The sequence below is a fragment of the Mirounga leonina genome, unplaced genomic scaffold (assembly GCF_011800145.1).
Source record: "Mirounga leonina isolate KUSES-001 unplaced genomic scaffold, KU_Mleo_1.0 Mir_101609, whole genome shotgun sequence".
Classification (NCBI taxonomy): domain Eukaryota; kingdom Metazoa; phylum Chordata; class Mammalia; order Carnivora; family Phocidae; genus Mirounga; species Mirounga leonina.
In genome coordinates, this window is record NW_023270164.1 from 12,467,065 (window position 1) to 12,486,545 (window position 19,481).

At 47.3% G+C, this 19,481-nt stretch overlaps 1 long non-coding RNA gene across 3 annotated transcripts in view; it reads right to left on the minus strand.

Annotated features, from left to right (window-relative positions):
• Positions 1-17,278, minus strand: part of LOC118010053 — a 33,571-nt gene extending 16,293 nt beyond the window's left edge. The window contains exons 1-4 of one of the 3 annotated variants that reach the window (XR_004679100.1): positions 16,397-17,278; positions 16,212-16,317; positions 13,786-13,977; positions 11,854-11,963 (exon numbers count right to left, since the gene is read on the minus strand). This is a non-coding gene — a long non-coding RNA (uncharacterized LOC118010053). The remainder of the gene's footprint in view (positions 1-11,853; positions 11,964-13,785; positions 13,978-16,211; positions 16,318-16,396) is intronic. The other 2 variants (XR_004679103.1, XR_004679102.1) reach the window with 2 other exon arrangements.
• Between the last annotated feature and the right edge of the window lie 2,203 nt (positions 17,279-19,481).

Consider the following 19,481-nt stretch of genomic DNA (forward strand, 5'->3'; position numbering starts at 1 on the left):
TGACAAGGAGTCTTACAGGGTAAAAATGAAGATGGCAGCAGAGCTAACTTCCTTCTGGAGTTCCTAGGGGAGAATCTATAGGACACCCGCATTTCCTAAGCTCGTGGCTCCTTGCTCCACCTTCGAAGTTAGCAGTGTTTCATCTTCCAATCTCTCTCTCTTTGCCGCCATCGAGCTCCACCTCTGTTTCTCTTTGATTTCTACTTATGTCATGACGTCACTTTTTTTTTTGACTCTGCATCTCTTCCCACACTGTGTTCTTGGACTCTTGCCTTCATGTGTGCCTCATATAAGGACACGTATGATTACGTTGGGCCTACCCCGATAATCCGGGATAATTTTCCCATCGGCATGCTTAACTTAGTCATATCTGCAAAGTCCCCCTTTTCATGTAAATTAACGTAATTGTAGGTTCCAGGGATTAGGAAGTGGACATCTTTGGGGTGTTGCTATCCGGTCACCAGAGACATGTACGCCCCGACAGCTCACAGACCTCATATTCGGAGTCCTACACTTCCACGTAAGTGAGACACCTTCCACCCTCTAACATACATCCAGAAAGAACACACACACACACTTTTGGGGACTTAGACCAAAAAATGCTCAGAGTCCTTGGAATTAAACTCACAAACATAAGAGAACCGGCCATCTAGGTTTCGAGAGCACCCTCGAACAGGTCAGAGGCTTCACACTCTGGTTCACTGAGCAGTGAATATATCAGACATTTCACACCACCAGATACTACCCACAAACACATCAGGAAATTCACATGTTGGGACATACACAGACAAAGGGATTCCAGACCCCACAACTTGGGACACATAGCCACAAACATATCAGGGACTTCAAATGCCACAAATAGTCCAGAGGGCTCACACCATGGGGCGTGCACCATCAGACAGATCTGGGGTATGAAATCCTGGGATATGCACCCAGGAACAGATTAGAGACCTCACAACCTGGACATATAACCGCAAAGAAACCACAGGCTTCAAACTCTGCAACACGTACCCACAAACAGATCAGAAACCTCAAGCCCTGAGTCATACATTATAAAGAGATCATAAAGCTCACATCCTGAGATATAATCCACAAACAACGCAGAGGCCATATGTACCCAAGGCGCAGACTCACACATGGACCAGAGACCTCAAATCCTGCAATGCACAAGCATAAGCAAGTCAGACACCTCAGGGGCTAAGAAGATACCAGAAACAGATTATAGACCTGAAATCTTACAACGAACATCCACAAACAGATCCGAGAGCTCATGTGTTGGGACGTTTACCAGCAAACAAATCAGAGGCCTCAAGTCAAGGGACACACACCCACAAAAAGCTCAGAAACCTCACATGTCCTGGACATACGAACCTAAATAAATCAGAGATCTAGCATGCTGGCATATATACATGATCAAACAAATCAGAAACCTCCTATCACCAGAAATACCCGCCCTGGGGCGCCTGGGTGGCTCAGTCGGTTGGGCGTCTGCCTTCGGCTCAGGTCACAATCCTAGGGTCCTGGGATCGAGCCCCACATCGGGCTCCCTGCTTGGCGGGGAGCCTGCTTCTCCCTCTCCCACTCCCCCTGCTTGTGTTCCCGCTCTCGCTGTGTCTCTGTCTGTCAAATAAATAAATTTTTAAAAAAAGGAAAAAAAAAGAAATACCCGCCCAAACAGATCAGAGACCTAACAACTGGAACATAAACCCACAAACATCTGGCGGACCTCAGAGAATAGAATGTATTCCCCAAATCAGCTCAGACACCTGACATCTTAGGACGCGCACACACAAACTGGAGGCCCCACATTCTAAGACATATTCCCACAAACAGCTCAGAGACCGCAAGTTCTGAGACATACCCCGCCCCAAACTTTGTGAAACCTCTCATTGTGGTTCACACACCCGCACACGGATCAGAGACCTCCCGCCATCAGACACACGCTCGCAAACAGACGGGGGAGTTCACATCCTGGGAGGTGCGCCGACAACCAGCTAGAGACCTCGCGACCTGGGACACTGTACTCCTTTCCTATTGCTGCTGCGACAAGTCACAATTGTTACATGAAACAACACGCATTTACTATCTTACCTTTCCACAGGTCGGAAGCTAAAAAAGGGTTTCAAAGGGCTAAAATCAAGTTGTTGGCAGAACTGCATTGCTCCTGGAGGCTCCGGGGGGAGGATCCATTTCCTTGCCTTTTGAAGTTTCTCGAGCTGCCTGCATTCCTTGGCTCGTGGCCCCTTCCCCCAACTTCAAAGCAGTGTTTCATCCTCAAATCTCTCTCTCCGATTTCTATTTCTGTCATCACACCTGCTTCTCTGATGGACTGTCCTGCCTGTCTCCTGTAAAGACCCTTGTGATTACACTGGACTCACCTGGAAAATAATCCAGGACAGTCTCCCCCATCTCAAGATAATTACTTTATCACATCTGCAAAGGACTTTTTTTTTTTTTTTTTTTTTGCAAAGGACTTTTTCACATGTAAGGTCCCATAGTCCCATGTTCCAGAGATTAGAACATGGACATCTTTCAGCGATCTTTACCAACCTTAGACATACATACATGAGGAATTAAAAGCATCCCATCCTGGGGGGCCTGGCTGGCTCAGTCAGTAGAGCGTGTGACTCTTGATCTCAGGATCGTGAGTTCAAGCCCCACACTGGGCGTAGAGTTTACTTAAAAAATAAAAAAATAAAAACATCCCATCCTGAGATATACACCCATAAGTAGGTCAAAGACCTCACATCCCATATCATACGATTCCAAAGAGATGAGAGACCTCCCACCCTTGGACATACATCCAAAAAAAAAAAAAAAAAAAGAGTGAGGTAGGTATTCTGTGTCATATACCCACACACAGGGTAGGGACCTCTCAAACTGGGACACATAACCACAAACAGAAGACACCTCACGCCCTTACACACACACACACACACACAGATCAGAAACTCAAATATTGTGATTAGAAAGGCAAAAACTGAAAAACAATAAGGTACCCACACACAGATGAGAGACCTCACAGCCTGAGACACGTACTCACAGATCGGAGATCTCAAGTCTTGCACCATATACCTACAATCAAGTAAGAGACCTCATAGTCTAGGAAAAATACCTCAAGACTGATTATGTACTTGACTTCTTCAGAAAACACCCATGAGGAGATCAGAAAGTTCATATCTTGGGACACAGACTCACAAAAAGACCAGAGACTTGAGCCAAATGAAAGACACCCCCGGGGCGCCTGGGTGGCTCAGTTGGTTAAGCGACTGCCTTCGGCTCAGGTCATGATCCTGGAGTCCCAGGATCGAGTCCCACATTGGGCTCCCTGCTCAGCAGGGAGTCTGCTTCTCCCTCTGACCCTCCTCCCTCTCATGCTCTCTGTCTCTCATTCTCTCTCTCCCAAATAAATAAATAAAATCTTTAAAAAAAAAAAAAGAAAAAAAAGAAAGACACCCCCAATGAGCTGCACACCTCACAGCTGGATATACACATCCGAACAGATCAGAGACCTCCCATCCTGGTACATATATAATCAAATGAATCAGAAATCTTGGATATACCCATGAAATATCAGAGATCCAACAACCTAGGCATAACTCACAACCACCTCAGAGACCTCACACGAAGAGACACACAAAATCAGCAGAGGGACCTCACATCCAAAGACACGTACTCACAAACAGACCAGAGACCACCCATCCCGAGACGTACACCCCACAAACCCCCAAAATTTAGGGACACACACTCTCAAGCAGGTCAGAGACTTCTTGCCCTGGCTCATACACCCACACACAGGTCAGAGGCCTCCATCATCAGACACACTCACAAACACATTCCTAGGATGTGAAGAGACAACCGGACAGAAACATAACTCAGGACACTGTATTTGTTTCTCATCGCTGTTGTAACAAATCACCACGATTTTAGGATCATGGAAAAACACAATTTTTTTTTTAAAGATTTTATTTATTTATTTGACAGAGAGAGACATAGCGAGAGCAGGAACACAAGCAGGGGGAGTGGAAGAGGGAGAAGCAGGCTTCCTGCCGAGCAGGGAGCCCGATGTGGGACTTGATCCCAGGACCCTGGGATCATGACCTGAGCCGAAGGCAGACGCTTAATGACTGAGCCACCCAGGCACCCGGAAAAACACAAATTTATTACATTACATTGTGTAGGTTTGAAATCCGAAAATGGGTCTTAGAGTATTAAAGTCAGGTGTGAACAGAGCTGTGTTCCTTCTGGAGACTCTGGGCGGGGAAGGGGGGGGATTCATTTCCTGGCCTTTTCCAGTTTCCAGAGTGCCTGTATTCTTGGCCCCTGGCCCCTTCTTCCACCTGCAAAGCCCTCCGCGCTTCATCTTCAAATCTCTCTGATTTCTGCCTCCATCATCGATCTCCTCCCTGATTAGGGCTCCCTGTTCACATGTCCTTCACTGGACATCTTCGGAGTCCTATTATTTAGCCGAGTACAGACACAGATGCACAACGGAAATTTCACGTCCCAGGACACGCTGTCATGACCGGCTCAAGGACTTTCCAAGCTGGGGCACACACCCACAAACACCTCCGTCGTCGGAGCACTGTATCTGACTTGGTCTGTGTCGTTACTTTTCGTTCAGTGACAATGGGCATCCTGTCCTGCTCATTTTAGGACTCTTGTGATTACACTGGACCCACCTAGAAAATCTGAGAAAATCTTCCCATCTCAAGATGTGTAATTTAATCACACCTTCAAAGTACCTTTTAACACGTAAGGTCACATCTTCACGCACGGTTTCCAAGGATTACAACACAGGCATCTCTAGGAGGCCTTAAGTCGGCAGAGTAGAGACATACACACACAAACAAATAAGAGATCTCGAATCACAAAACACATACCTCCAAAAAGCTCAGAGACCTAAAATACTGGGACATATACTAGAAACAGCTCCCATCCCTCATCTGGAGTCATACATCTAGAAAGTGATCAGAGACCTCCTTCCCTCAGCCACACATCTAAAGACAGCAGGGAGACACACATTCTGGGACATACACCCACAAACAGGTCTGGGACCTCAAAAATTGGGACACATACCCACAAACAGAACAGACCTCATACCATTGACTAACAAGCAAAAGAGGCCCTCCCCCCCAAATAAAACCACTTGCATACTGTGATATAGACACACAAATGGATCAGACTTCATCTGAGAAATACAACCAGAAATGGCTCGGAGACAGCAAACCCTGCAACAAGAACCCACAACACATTAGAGACCTCATATCCTAGGAACTACATCCTCCAGAGTAATTAAAGATGCTTGGCAGCTTGGGGCCCACACCCACAAGGAAATGAGCGAGTTCAAATCCTGGGGCACATACCTGCAAACAGATCAGAAGCCCCAACACATCCCACAAAGAGCTCAGAAACCTCAGACCTTGGATATGCACACTTGAACAAATAATAAACTCCACATCCCATTACATGTCCAAGGATACAAATCAGAAATCCCATATACTTGCAAACAACTCCAGAAAGCATCAGAGATCTAACAAGCTGGGACGGGCACCCTCAAACAGCTCAGGGTACTCGTGCCTGGGATGTACATCCCTGAATAGCTCTAAGACTTCACATCCTAGGACAGGTATTCTGGAACAGATCATGGAATTCACATCTTGGGAAAACACCCTGAAACATACCAGTCCTTTCAGCCTGGTTCACTTACCAGAAAAGAGATCAGAATCTTCACACTATATACCCCTCCACGCACAAATGATCAGAGTTCACATCCTGGGATGCACTTCAACGAACAGATTAGGGACCTCGCAACCTGGACACATAACCACGGAGACCACAGACCTCAAACCCCGCAATGTATACCCGCAAACAGATCTGAGACCTCATGCTCTGAGAGATATGCCAACAAACAGATCGGGGGGCTCACATCATGGGATAGGCTCCAAAACGTATCAGAGACTGTATACGACCAGAGATACCCACAAATAGATCAGGGCTCTCAAATCCTGCAACATATGCTTCCAGGTGCATCAGAGACCCGACATGCTCTGAAAAAAGAGCCACAAACCGACCACAGAACTAATATCTTGTGCCATATATCCCCGAAGAGATCAGAGAGTTCACATGCCGAGACACATACTCACAAGAGATCAGAGGATTTGGGCCAAGGGACATACCCTCACAGCAAGCTCTTTCAAACCTCACAGCCTAGACATTCACAACTAAACAGATTGAAGAACTTATATTCTGGCATATATACCACCAAAGCAAGTGGCAAGTTCATTATCATCAGAAAGGTATCTGAAACACATCAGAGACCTAATAATCTCGAATACAAGCCACAGACATCATAAAGACCTCACACACTGGACGTACACCCCAAATCAGCTCAGAGACCTCACGTCCGAGGACACGCACACACAAACAGCTCAGAGACCACAAATGTTGGGACACACCCCCTCAAGTGGGGTCGGAGACCTCACACCCTGGCTCATCCACCCGCACACGGATCACAGACCTCCCGCCATCAGCCGCGCTCGCAAACAGACGGGGGAGTTCACATCCTGGGATGCGCGCCGACAACCAGCTAGAGACCTCGCGACCTGGGACACTGTACTGCTTTCCCATCGCTGCTGCGACAGGCCACTGTGATCTTGGTGCTATAAAACAAAACACACTTACTACCTTACATTTCTATAGGTCAGGAACCCAGAAACGAGTCTTAGAGAGAGAAAAACAAGTTGTCAGCAGACCTGCCTTCCCCCTGGAGGCTCCAAGACAGAATCCATTTCCTTGCACTTCCAGTTTTAGGGGCTGCCTGCACTCCCTGGCTCGTGGCCCCTTCCTCCATCGTCAAAGCCAGCAGTGTTTCATCTTCTAATCTCTCTCTGATCCCTCTTCTCTCAGTTTCAGTTGTCACACCTCCTTCTCTCGGTCGGCTTCCATCTTTACATCACCGTCTCTGACTCCGTGCGTATCACTCTCCCACGGCCACTTCCGACCCTTACCATCCTGCCTCCCACATAGAAGGGTAGCAGTCATTATGTCAGGCCTACCTGGTTAATCCAGGATAAACCCCCAATCGCAAAGTGTTTCATTTCATTACACCTACAAGGTCCTTTTTCCCAGAAAGTTAACATAGTCACAGGTTCCGGGGATTGGGACACAGATATTACTGGGGGCCAGTATTCAGCTAAATGGAGCACGGATGTGACATACACGGCACCTACTGGGAGAGACGTGACATTCTGGGAAATACACCCACAGACCAATGAGGGAACTCACACTTCATATACACACCCACAAACGGATCAGGGACCTAACGGCCTGGAAAGTCTAGCCATAAAGAAATCAGACTAGGGGGCGCCTGGCTGGCTCAATCAGTAGAGCATGTGACTCTCGATCTTGGGGTCATGAGTGTGAGCCCCACACTAGGGCTTGAAAAAAAAAAAAAAAGAAATCACAGACTTCAAATCCTGCAACACAAACCTATCAACAGTTCAGAGACTTCATATGCTGGGTAGTACATCCAGAAACGGACTATGGTTCCTGCGCCCAGCACATATACTGACCACCACGTGGGAGCCCCAAAGCCTAGAACATAGACCCATAAAGAGTTCACATATGGCGCCTGCTGTCATTCACTCCGAAACAGATCAGAAACCTCACAACCTGGGATACACCCCCAGGCCCATTACAACCCTCACTCCCTGGGACACACACACACATACACACACACACACAGAGCTCAGACACCTCGCACACAGGGACACTCACCACCAAGCAGATCAGAGACCTCATGTCCTGGAATATACAACAAACAGATCAGAGAACTTACATCCTTGACAAAATTCGTGACCAGACAGCACGTATTGACACATACAGGAAGGAACAGAGAAGAAACCTCACAGCATAAACACAACCACAGAGAGGTCAGAAACCTTACACTCTGGGCATACATACCCTAAAAGATCTAGGATTTCACATTCTATGACATACACCCAAGAACAAATCAGAAACCTCAAATCTTGGCAAATAATCCCCCTAGCAGATCAGAGAACCTACAACCTGGGACACATACCTGTAAAAACTAAAGAAACGTATTCTGGGGACGCGTGGGTGGCTCAGTTGGTGAAGCGTCTGCCTTTGGCTCAGGTCATGATCCCAGGGTCCTGGGATCGAGCCCCGCATCGGGCTCCCTGCTCCGCGGGAAGCCTGCTTCTCCCTCTCCCTCTGCTTCTCATGATCTATCTCTCTCTCACGTGCTCTCTCCCTCTCTCAAATAAATAAAATCTTTTCTTTTTTAAAAAAAGAAAAAATGTATCCTGGGATGTACATCCACAGATGATCAGAGACCTTAAATCCTGGGAGCTAGACCCACAATAAGATCAGAGACCTTACATCCTGGGATATGCACCCAAAAATCTGATCAGAAATCTCACCTCCTGGACAGACACACCCAAACAGATCAGAGACCTCACGTCTGGGGCATATGCCCACAAACCTTACACCCTGAGGCATATACACACAACCAGATCAGACCTTACTCTCAAATTGGGCCCCACCGCTCAAAAGAGAGGAGAGAGCTCCTCTCTTGGGAATATACCTGCAAATAAATAAGAGGCCTCACACCATGGGACATATACCGTCACCCAGGTGAGAGACCTCACACGTTTGGAAACACACAAGGAATAGATCAGATACTTCACACTGTGGGTCATGCACCCTCGAAAAGATCAAAGACATCACATCATGCATCATAGGATTTAACACCTAACAATTTGACATTGCTGCTCTGTTTGCAAGAATTAACTCCATGAACTGATCAGAGACCTCACACCCAGGGCCATATAACCACAAATAGATCAAAGACCTTACACTTTCTATATACACCCACGTAAGAGACCTCACATCCTGGGATATACAATGATAAATAGCCACAGGCCTCGCATCCCGGAACATCCAACGATAAAAAAACATATGCCTCATATCTCAGTAAATAACCCCCGAACCAAATCAGAGACCTCACACCATGGGATGCAAACCCAAAAAGACCTCACAGACCTCACAAACTGAGACATACACCCACAGACAAATAAGAGACCTCACACCCACGTTCACAGAATCACAAACATATTGGAGAACTTATACCCCTGGCATACACCCATGGAAGACACCTCACATGTTGATACTTGTAGGAACAAGCACATCACAGACCTCAGATCCTGGGGCTTACATGCACAAACATCGGTGACCTCATGCTCTGGGACATACACCCACAAACATCATCAGATCTCCCATTCTGGTGAAGATACCCACAAAGAGATCAGAAACCTCACAACGGGGACATCCTTGCAGAAACAACGCAGACACATGATATTCTAGGACATACAGCCACAAACATAACCAGACAAGACACCTGGGAATTACAACCATAGGGATGAAAGACCTCCAGCTCCTGATACAGTTATGAGAAGATCAGAGACCTTACATACAGAGACATATCAGGGGCTTCTTACTTTGGAACATATACGTAGAAACAGATCAGGGACATCATACACTGAGAAATACACCCACAAACAGACCTTGACATACACCAGTGAAGACAGACTCACATATAGTAACATATAACAACAAATAGATCAGAGACCTCATACCTTAGGATATACATCAACAAAGAGCTCAGAGACTTCAAATCATGGAACATACACACCCAAAGAGATCAGAGACCTATATGCTGGGTCATACAGCCTCAAACATACTTGAGAACTCACATTATGTGAAGTCCCCCCACCCCAAACAGCTCAGAGACCTCATTCCCTAGGAAGCACCAACACAACAGTATCAAAGAACTGGTACCCTTGATCTATACTCATGCAGAGAGACCTCACATACTGGGACATACACAGGGATAGACAGCTCTGAGACCTCATGTTCTGGAACGCACACTCTCACAAATAGACCATAGATTTTCATTTTCTGAGACATACACCCACAGAGAGTTCAGGGAACTTACATCTTCAGAACCACACCCACACACATTTTAGAGACCTCACAGTCAGAGACATATACCCACAGACACAGCAGAGACCTCACACTCTGGGACATACACCCTCAGACAGAACAGTCCTTATATCCTGCAACACACACTCCACAAATGGACCAGAGTGCTCACACCCGCAGAAAACATAACCGAAAAGGCTCAGAAACATACCAACCAGGAAAATATATCCACAAAGACCTCATATATTGGGAAATATACCCACAAACATGTCAGAGAGCTCACACATTGGCACATATACCCCCAGAGACCAGAGATCTAATATCCAGGGACATAAAACCAAAAACCGATTAGAGACCCCATATCCTTGACCTGCATCCAGAAGAGAGACCTCACATCCTGAGAAATACAATGACAAACAGATCAGAGACCTCATAGCCTGGGACATATACCCACAAGTGGATCAGAAACCTTTATACCGGGCGCCTGGGTGGCTCAGTTGGTTAAGCGACTGCCTTCGGCTCAGGTCATGATCCTGGAGTCCCGGGATCGAGTCCCGCATCGGGCTCCCTGCTCAGCAGGGAGTCTGCTTCTCCCTCTGACCCTCCTCCCTCTCATGCTCTCTGTCTCTCATTCTCTCTGTCTCAAATAAATAAATAAAATCTTTTAAAAAAATAAAAAATAAAAAAGAAAGAAACCTTTATACCATTAGACCGTATACTGATGGAGCAGAAACCTCACACCCAGGACGTACACATCCAGAAAGACTAGAGAACTAACATCCTGGAATATACACCCACAAACAAATAAAACATGTCTCATCCTGGGAACCACACACCCAAACAGATCAGAGACCTCATAATCTCATGCACACACACTCAAAGAGTTTGGATACCCTGGTACAATACACCTGTGAGCAGAGACCTCATAAACTGCAACCTACAGCTGTGAGCATGTCAGAGACCCCACACATTTGGGACACACACACTCACAAACAACTCAGGAACTTCACACCTTGGGACATATACCCATAAACAGTTCAGAGAGCTGACACCCTGGAACACAGATTCGCCCTGCCCTCAATACCAGAAATATCAGTATCTGGACATAGACTCTCGAACACAGCAGAGACTTTATATGTGGGGACTCACTGGCCCAAACTGCTCCAGCACCGATCAGCCCAGATGCAGATTCCAGTCACCTTCATGATACCTTTTCCTGGGACTTAAAACTCCATACACCTCAAAGAACAAATGGGTTTCTCCAAACACAATCCTCCAAAGAGTTCATAGCTGTGAACACTGAGACACCCAGAACACCTCACACCTACAACACACACTGCAAGGGAGCTCAGAGACTTCAAATTCTGGACCCAAGTACAAAGTATCTCAGAGACATCATACCCGGGGATTAAGGATCCCAAACAGTTATGATCACATTCTGGACATGAACCCAAAACAGCCCAGAATCCCCACACTTTGAGGCATAGAACACCAAATAGTTCAGAGACCTAAAAACACAGAGAGAGAGAGAGACCCCCCCAAAGAGATCAGAGACCTAAAAATGTGAAAGAGGGAATGCCCCAAACACCCAGATATGGATACAGGTCACAAAAGCTCAGAAATCTCAAACCCTAGACAGAGACCCTCAAAGAGCTCAGAAATGCAACAAATTAACCAAAACTTAGCAACTTAAAACAACAGCAAACACCAATCATCTCACACAGATTTGGGGAGTCGGGAATTCAAGAGCAGCTTAGATGCATGGCTCTGGCTTTGAGTCCCTCAGGCTGCAGTCATCAGAAGGCTCAAGTGGGGCCGGAAGCTCGGCTTCCAAGCTGGATCACTCACATTGCTGGCAATTTAGCGATGGCTTTTGGCTGGGGTGCCTCAGTTCTTTGGTACATAGATCTCTCCATGCGGCTGCTTGAGTGTCCTCACAACATGGTGGCTGGCTTCCCCTAGAGCAAGTGATCCAAGAAAGAGCAAGACAGAAGCCAAAATGCCTTTAAAACTGTCCTCTATATTAAGTACTGCTTTGCTGCATCCCACAAATTTGGTAAGTTTTATTTTCATTTTCATTTAGTTCAAACTATTTTTGGGGTGCCTGGGTGGCTCAGTTGGTTAAACGTCTGAGTCTTGATCTCAGGGTGGTGAGTTCAAGCCCTGCCATTGGGCTCCGTGCTGGGCGTGGAGCCTACTTAAAAAAAAGAAAAAGATACAAGCTATTTTTTGACTTCTCTTATGACTTCTTCTTTGACTCACCGAGGCCCTGCATCCTCCCCCAAAGCCTTTCTCCAGAGCTCAGACCCTGCTTCCTGCATAAAAGTACAAACCTGGGGGTGCCTGGGTGGCTCAGTCAGTTAGGCGTCCAACTCCTGATTTTGGCTCAGGTCATGATCTCAGGGTCATGAGATCGAGTCCTGCACTGGGCTCCGTGCTGGGCATGGAGCCTGCTTGAGATTCTCTCTCCCTCTGCCCCTCCCCCAACCCCTCTCTAAAAAAAAAAAAAAAAAGAAAACCTGTCTCTCTTATAGCCCAATTTACAGTTTTCACAAGAACAATGTTTTTTCTCACTGTGCACCCTTGCCTCATGATGCACAGCCTATTATGTATGTTCTCAAAGGAACACAGGAAGTAAAACTGTGGGTTTACTAGAGATGGAAACACAATTCTGGAGGATATTTACTCTTTATTGAGCCCAACAGACATTTATATTAAGCGATACATGCACATGACTCCCATGTTCCAACTGAGACAGTCTCAGACCCACACTGGACCCTGGCCAGAGATGGCATTTACCTGCATCTCATCCCTTTCCCCAGCCCTGAACTTTGCTTTCAGAAGGGATGTGTGATTAGAGGGGAGGGGGCTGAAATCAGGAGAGGGCAGGTGTGTGGACTGTTACACTGTCCTTCTGACTCAGAGTAGTCCTGCAAAACCTCAAGAAGGTCAAATTAAGGTTTAGAAAGATGCTCCAAAAAGCTGGACTCTCCTACCACCCAACCAGGACTTGGGGGTTCCAGGCTCTGAAACAGGTTCTACCAGGCCCCAAATACCCATGCGTACTGGGTGTGGACGAGGCCTGAGGGGAGACAGACTCCAACATCCATCTGAGCAACGTCCATCCCAAGATAGGGCTCTCCACTCTGGACCACAGCCACTGCCTCTCCACAACCCAATTGGCCACAAACGGTATCAAGGGAGACTCTGTGACCCCTAGAACAGAGGGCAAGACAGAGGTTCTGAATGAAGTGGCCACCTGTATTTCCGGGTCTGGACAAGGAAGCTAGAGGTGGCTGCGAGTCCATTTGGAGGCGTTCACTACCAATCACATGACTCCCAGTTCTCTCTGCCTTTCTGAGCTGGTCTGTAGCCAGGGCGGCGTGTGCGCGCCATGGACACCTCACGTCCGAATTTTGGCAGGTGATGACATCACTCTATAAGAGCACCCCAAAGAGCTTGGGGCTTTCAAACACTGGGGCAGAGACCTTGAGACAGATGAGTGACTTCACATCCTGAGAAACAAACCCGAACACTTTTCAGAGAACACCACGAACTTCAGACAAAGACCCCCAACCTGTCCAAAGGCTTCATACCCTGGACCAGTAGTTCTCAACCAGAGGCAATCTGCCTCCCCCGCCTCGGGAACATCTGGCAGTGCCTAAGGGACATTTTGGTTGTCACAGCTGGAAGGGGAGAGGTGCTATTGGCAACAAGTGGGTAGAGATCAGGGATGCCACTAGTCAGTGCCCTTTAGCCAAAGACCCCCCAGGAACATACCTGTAGTTGAACAAGTAGGGTTCATTATTCATTTCGGTGAGGGAGAATACACACCATGGGAGCCAAGGGATGTCTCAGTAAGAGGGTATCAGGAAGAACCAGTTAGGGGTGCCCGACAGGCTCAGTCAGAAGGGCACGCGACTCTTGATCTCGGGGTTGTGAGTTCGGGCCCCACGTTGGGTGCAGAGATCACTAAAAAAAAATATTTTTTTAATTAAAAAAAAAAGTAAGAACCAATGATAGGATCTGGGCTTCAGTTAAGTGGTTTCGGGGAGGCTACAAAGAAGGGGGGCTCCCTCTAGATTGGATACGGTCAGAAAGGGAGGGCAGTTTTAAGACTGGGCATCTCCATAAATCTTCTCTCTAGTGAGGGCCGACTACAATAAACCCAAAGCTGAATTTGGTGTTAAAAAAAAAAAAAAGAAGCAGCAGTCACTCATTTTAACCAAGAGAGGCAGACGTTTGGTACCTCGCAGGTGGCCCAATGACCGGTTTTTGTCGGTGCTTAGACAACATTATAAAGTAGCTTTGCTTTGTCTCATTTTATCATGGTCTCAGAGTAACTTTGTCTGAGGTTAGTATTCTGTAAAGCCATTTCTGTCTCACAGGAGAATGACATGGCTCAGCTGTAAATACCTGGACAACTCTGGGTGTTGGGGGCTGCTCCTTACTTTCCTCCCTCTTTCCTTTTTTGCCCATGCTAAACATCTTTTATGGGTTGATTTATATCCCCCCCCACTCAAATTCATATGTTGAAGTCCTAACCCTTAGGACCCCCAGAATGTGACCTTATTTGGAAACAGGGCCATTGCAGATATAAAAACGAGGTCATACTCCTGGAGTACAGTGGACCCCTAATCCACTAGGACTGGCGTGTTTATAAAAAAGGGACATTTGGACACAGACCCACATGCACCGAACACCGTGTGAAGATGAAGGAAGAAATCGGGGTGATGCAGCAGAAGCCAAGGAACGTCAAAGCCTGCCAGGAAACTACCAGAAGCTAGGGGAGAGGCATGGACAGATTCTCCTTCTCAGCCTTCAGAAGGAAAGAAACCTGCCAACACCTGGATCTCAGACTTCCAGCCTCCAGAACTGTGAGACAATGAATTTCGGTTGCTCAAGCAACACCCCCCCTCCAGTTTGTGGTACTTTTTTTTTTTTTTTTTTTTACAGCAGGCCTAGCAAACTAGTACAACATCCTACAACGCCCTCCATAACAAAGAATTTTCTGGTCCTAAATGTCCATAGTGCTGAGGTTGAGAAATCCTGCCCTAGACACAGAATCCAAAAGTACTGAGTGACCTCATTATCTCTGACAGAGACCAATAAAAACTGGCTGGGAGTACACATAGCTTTGAATTTAGACCTGCAAAGTGCTCAGAGACCTCCCACCCTGAACACAGAAGCCCAAACAGCTCAGAGAAGATATGCCCTGAAGAGACCCTAATAGATCAAAGATATCATTCCCTGGGACAGAAACCACCAAGGAAATAAGAGACCTAGCATCCAGAAACATACACCAAATGCTCAGAGACATCACAGCATGGGACACAGAACCCAAGAGAGCCCTGGGTCCAAGAAGCTCAGATATTTCACACCTTGGTCACAGACACGAAACAGGTGAACAACCGCTCATGAACAACAGTATCCATTTCCTGGTTTTAAAGTCGTCCTATGGTTATGTAAGTTCTTTACATCAGGGGAAGCGGGGCTAAGGGTATGCAGAACTCTCTGCACTCTTTTTGCAATTCTCTCTAAGTCTAAAATGATTTTAAAGTATTTTTTTAAAAGGAAAAAAGATTAAAAGATGTAAAAGGGAATTTAAGTTTTATAAACTTAAAAAACACATTTTGCCAACAAGCTCAGAAAACAGTATGAAGCCCCTCCAGTGGTCAGAGAAGCGCCAATAAAACAAAAGGAAATTCAATTTTAAGGGAAAAAAACCAAACAACCCTGCACATCCCAAGACAAAGACCCCCAAGCAGCTTAGAGACTTCTCACCCTGAGACAGAAACCCACAAATACCTGGAAGACCTAAATCTCTGTGACACAGACCTCCACACTGGCATGTGAGCTGACTGACTTCAGAACCACTTTCCTCCTACTTACCTACACTCAGCCAAACACCTCCCCTGCCCGATGCCTAAAATCCCATATCATTAAGTTTATCCTTGCAGTTACATCTTGCCCCCTTCAAAATTCCTCTTTTAAATGCCACACACCCCTCCATCCCACAGCATGAAATCATGCATTTATGATGCATTTATGGCCCAACCCCTCTCCTTACTCCTCAATAAACACACACATACACCTCCACACACCCTTAATCAGGCCTGGTCCAGAGGGGGCAGGAAGCCTCCAAGTCATCCTGGGGGGGGGGGGAGGAGAGGAGGGGATGTCTTAGAGGAGGATCATAAGATCACCTTGAACCTTCTCTGCAGAACTCACACCTACAGGTAGCCTGAAATACAGATGTCAGGAACCCCAGTGAAGAATTTTTCTCGTGCTGCTGTGAACAGTGAGTGGGTCCTGAAATCAATATAACGGGACACAATAAGCATTGTTCTAAAAAGAGTAAGAACAGGTAGTAGAGAATAGAAAAGGTTACCCGACACATTCTGTGCTAGCCAGTAATGCCAGCTTCTTTACAGGTGGCGCAAATTGAAGTTCCCAGACGGGATTCGAACCTATGGTCTCCAGTGGCCAAAGCCCTGCCTCCGCAACCGCGAACGCCAACGCAGGGGCCACAGCGCCTGCGCCAAGTCAGCAGCCAATAGCAGCACGGAGCCAGCCGACGCGCTCGTAGCCTATGAGTGATTCCCGAAAACCTTGGTACCCTGGAAGAGCTTGGGTGGGCCGTCTTGCGGTGACCAATCAACGCCCAGGGCCGGGCTTGGTCCCGCCCTGCTCGCCGCGGAGCCAATCACTGCTCCGCAGCCTTCTACCCCACACCACCCCTGCTGCTGATTCGACTCTTCAGAGCCAACCAGACGTAAGATCATGGTGGTGGCGGCTTCCGGATGGGTGGAGGCTTTAGGCCGAGGGTGGGGTCCACCATCCCCCTCCCGGGGGCTCCGTTTGGTCAGGGCGGCGCCATTCTCTTCTCCATCTGGAGTGCGGTCGATGCACCTGCAAAATGAGGAAACCATACACATACAGTGGTTTCTTCCAAAATACACGGACACACACCCCCCGCCGTGGTACCTCCCGGAGCCGACTGTTCCATCTCCATGTCGCACAATGGTATGTCCCAGAGCGGCACTGTCTCATCATTAACTCTTCATTCCCACCCTTCCCGCTCTCCTTAGGTGTGCGGCCTAGGAAGGGCTGTTTCATGCCAATGCCCAGGAATCATTCCATCTTCAGCTCACGCCAACACAACGAAAGAGACCCTCATGTCTTCCCCCCCCTGCACCCGTTCCATTCCAGGCTCCCCCTCACACATCCCCCAGTGGACCGTCCCAGCCCCATACCCGGATGATCTAGCTGAAGGCGACGCCAAGGTGTCCCAACCCGTTGCTGCAGAGCCCCCTGGCCCGTGAAAAGGCATTCGATCTCCTGATGCCACTGATGGAGGTGTGAACTTGTGTGGCAGCATCGATCAAAATAAAAATGGATATCCCTCCCTCCCCACTAGTACCACCAGAGTGTATGTGGATTTCTAGTCCCCCGTGTCTCCACAAGCACCTAAAAGTGTCCTGCACACAGTAGGTACTCAAAAGGGAGTTTGTTGAATAAATAACTTCTTTGACCCGGCAATTCCACTTCTAAATATGTGCTCTACGGAAAGACACATGCACTGGTCTGTGTGCACAAGAATGGGAGGACAAAACCATTAGACGGTAAAGGGTAAATTGATCAAGGTGATTCATGTTATACCACGGAGTACAGGCTGGCTGTGAAACAGAATGAGACTCCCCACTGGAACACACCCCAGATGGCTCGGGGATGTCATATCACTGGACACAGGGCACAGAAAAGCTTGGAGACCTTGCACCATGGGACCCAGAGTCCAAGACAGTGCACGGGTCTCATACTGCGGACACAGATCACAAAACAGCCTACAGACCTCACACTCTGGCCAAAGGCTGGCCAAAGGCTCCAAGGACTCATAACAAGACATTGATAACCTGTTATTTTATAGATCTCATCCTCTGGCCACAGACTACTACAAACATCAACAGGAACCTCACACCCTGAGACCCTAAAGCATCTCAGGGACCTTTCACATGGAGACACAAACCCCAGACAACCTACATACCTCATACCGTGGACATGGACCCCCAAACAGCTTAGAGAGCTCACCACCTGGGGTATACATAAAATACCTGGGCAAAGTGGGGGGGGGGGAAATGCTCAAAGACAAGATGAGCATCAACCCTGCAAAGTATTGAGACCTCACACCCAAACAACTCAAAAGAACTATGACATAAGCCTTGTGACCCATTCCCTGGGATACTGGCCCCAGACAGCCCAGAAAGGTGACACTCTGCACATAAGTTCCCAAAAAACTCAGGAACTTCACACCCTGGGACAAGACACAGCACAAAAATATTCTAGTGACCTCAGACTCTGGAAACATCTCTAAACAGCTTATGAGACTTTATACTTAGGAACACAGACATTCAAACCCTCAGAGACTCCACACCCTAGAAGAAAGGTTCCAAAACAGTGCAGAGACTTAACACTGTATAACCAAGGCCCCCAAACATCTCAGACACCCCAAAATCTGCAACATGGAGTTCATAACAATAAAGATGTCACACCTTGGATGCAGACCTGGAAACATTTCAGAGGGCTTACAACTTGACAAACAGGTTAAACAAATAAATAGATCAAAGACCTCAGGCCCTAGAAATAAACCCCAAATATCCTAAGAGACTTCATACCCAAGAACACAGACACTCAAAAACGACACACAAAAATGCAGACACCTCACACCTTGGAAGAGGGACACTGAGGGGCAGCTGGGTCACTCAGTCAGTTAAGCATCTGCCTTAACATGATCCCAGAGTCCTGGGATTGAGCTTTGTTGGGCTCCCTGCTCAGTGGGGAGTCTGCTTCTCCCTCTGCCTCTGCCCCCGCTCATGTGTGTTCTCTGTCTCTGTCTCTCTCTCCCTTTCTCTTTCTCTCTCAAATAGTTAATTTAAAAAAAAAAAAAGAAAGAAAAGAGACACTGATACAGTTAAGTGACCTTGCTACCTGGAAACAGACCCTAATAGATCACATATATCCCTTGCTGGAATGGAGACCACCAAAAAGATCAGAAACCTCATGCCTGGAAACAAACCCCAAATTACTCAAAAACTTCACATCAATGGAACTCGGGATCCACATGAGCTGGAACAACTTGCCCACTAAGGCCAAGAACCCCAAACCACTCACAGATCTCCAGACACAGATACCCAACACCTCATAGACTTTACAAACTAGACACTGAACATCTAAAGCATTTCAGACATCACACGCTATGGGATACAGACCCACCAAGAGTACAGAGACGTCATACCTTGTGACACATCCCCACAAGTCATTGGAAGCCGACCCCAAATAAGGCAGGGACATCATAATCAAGAAAGTAATCCCTAAGAGGACAGAGACACCACACTCTGGGACTGATATCTCTGAAAGAAAAGAGATTTCACAGCTCAAGTGGCTCAACAAGGATAGCCCCTCATAGAACTCAGAATCAT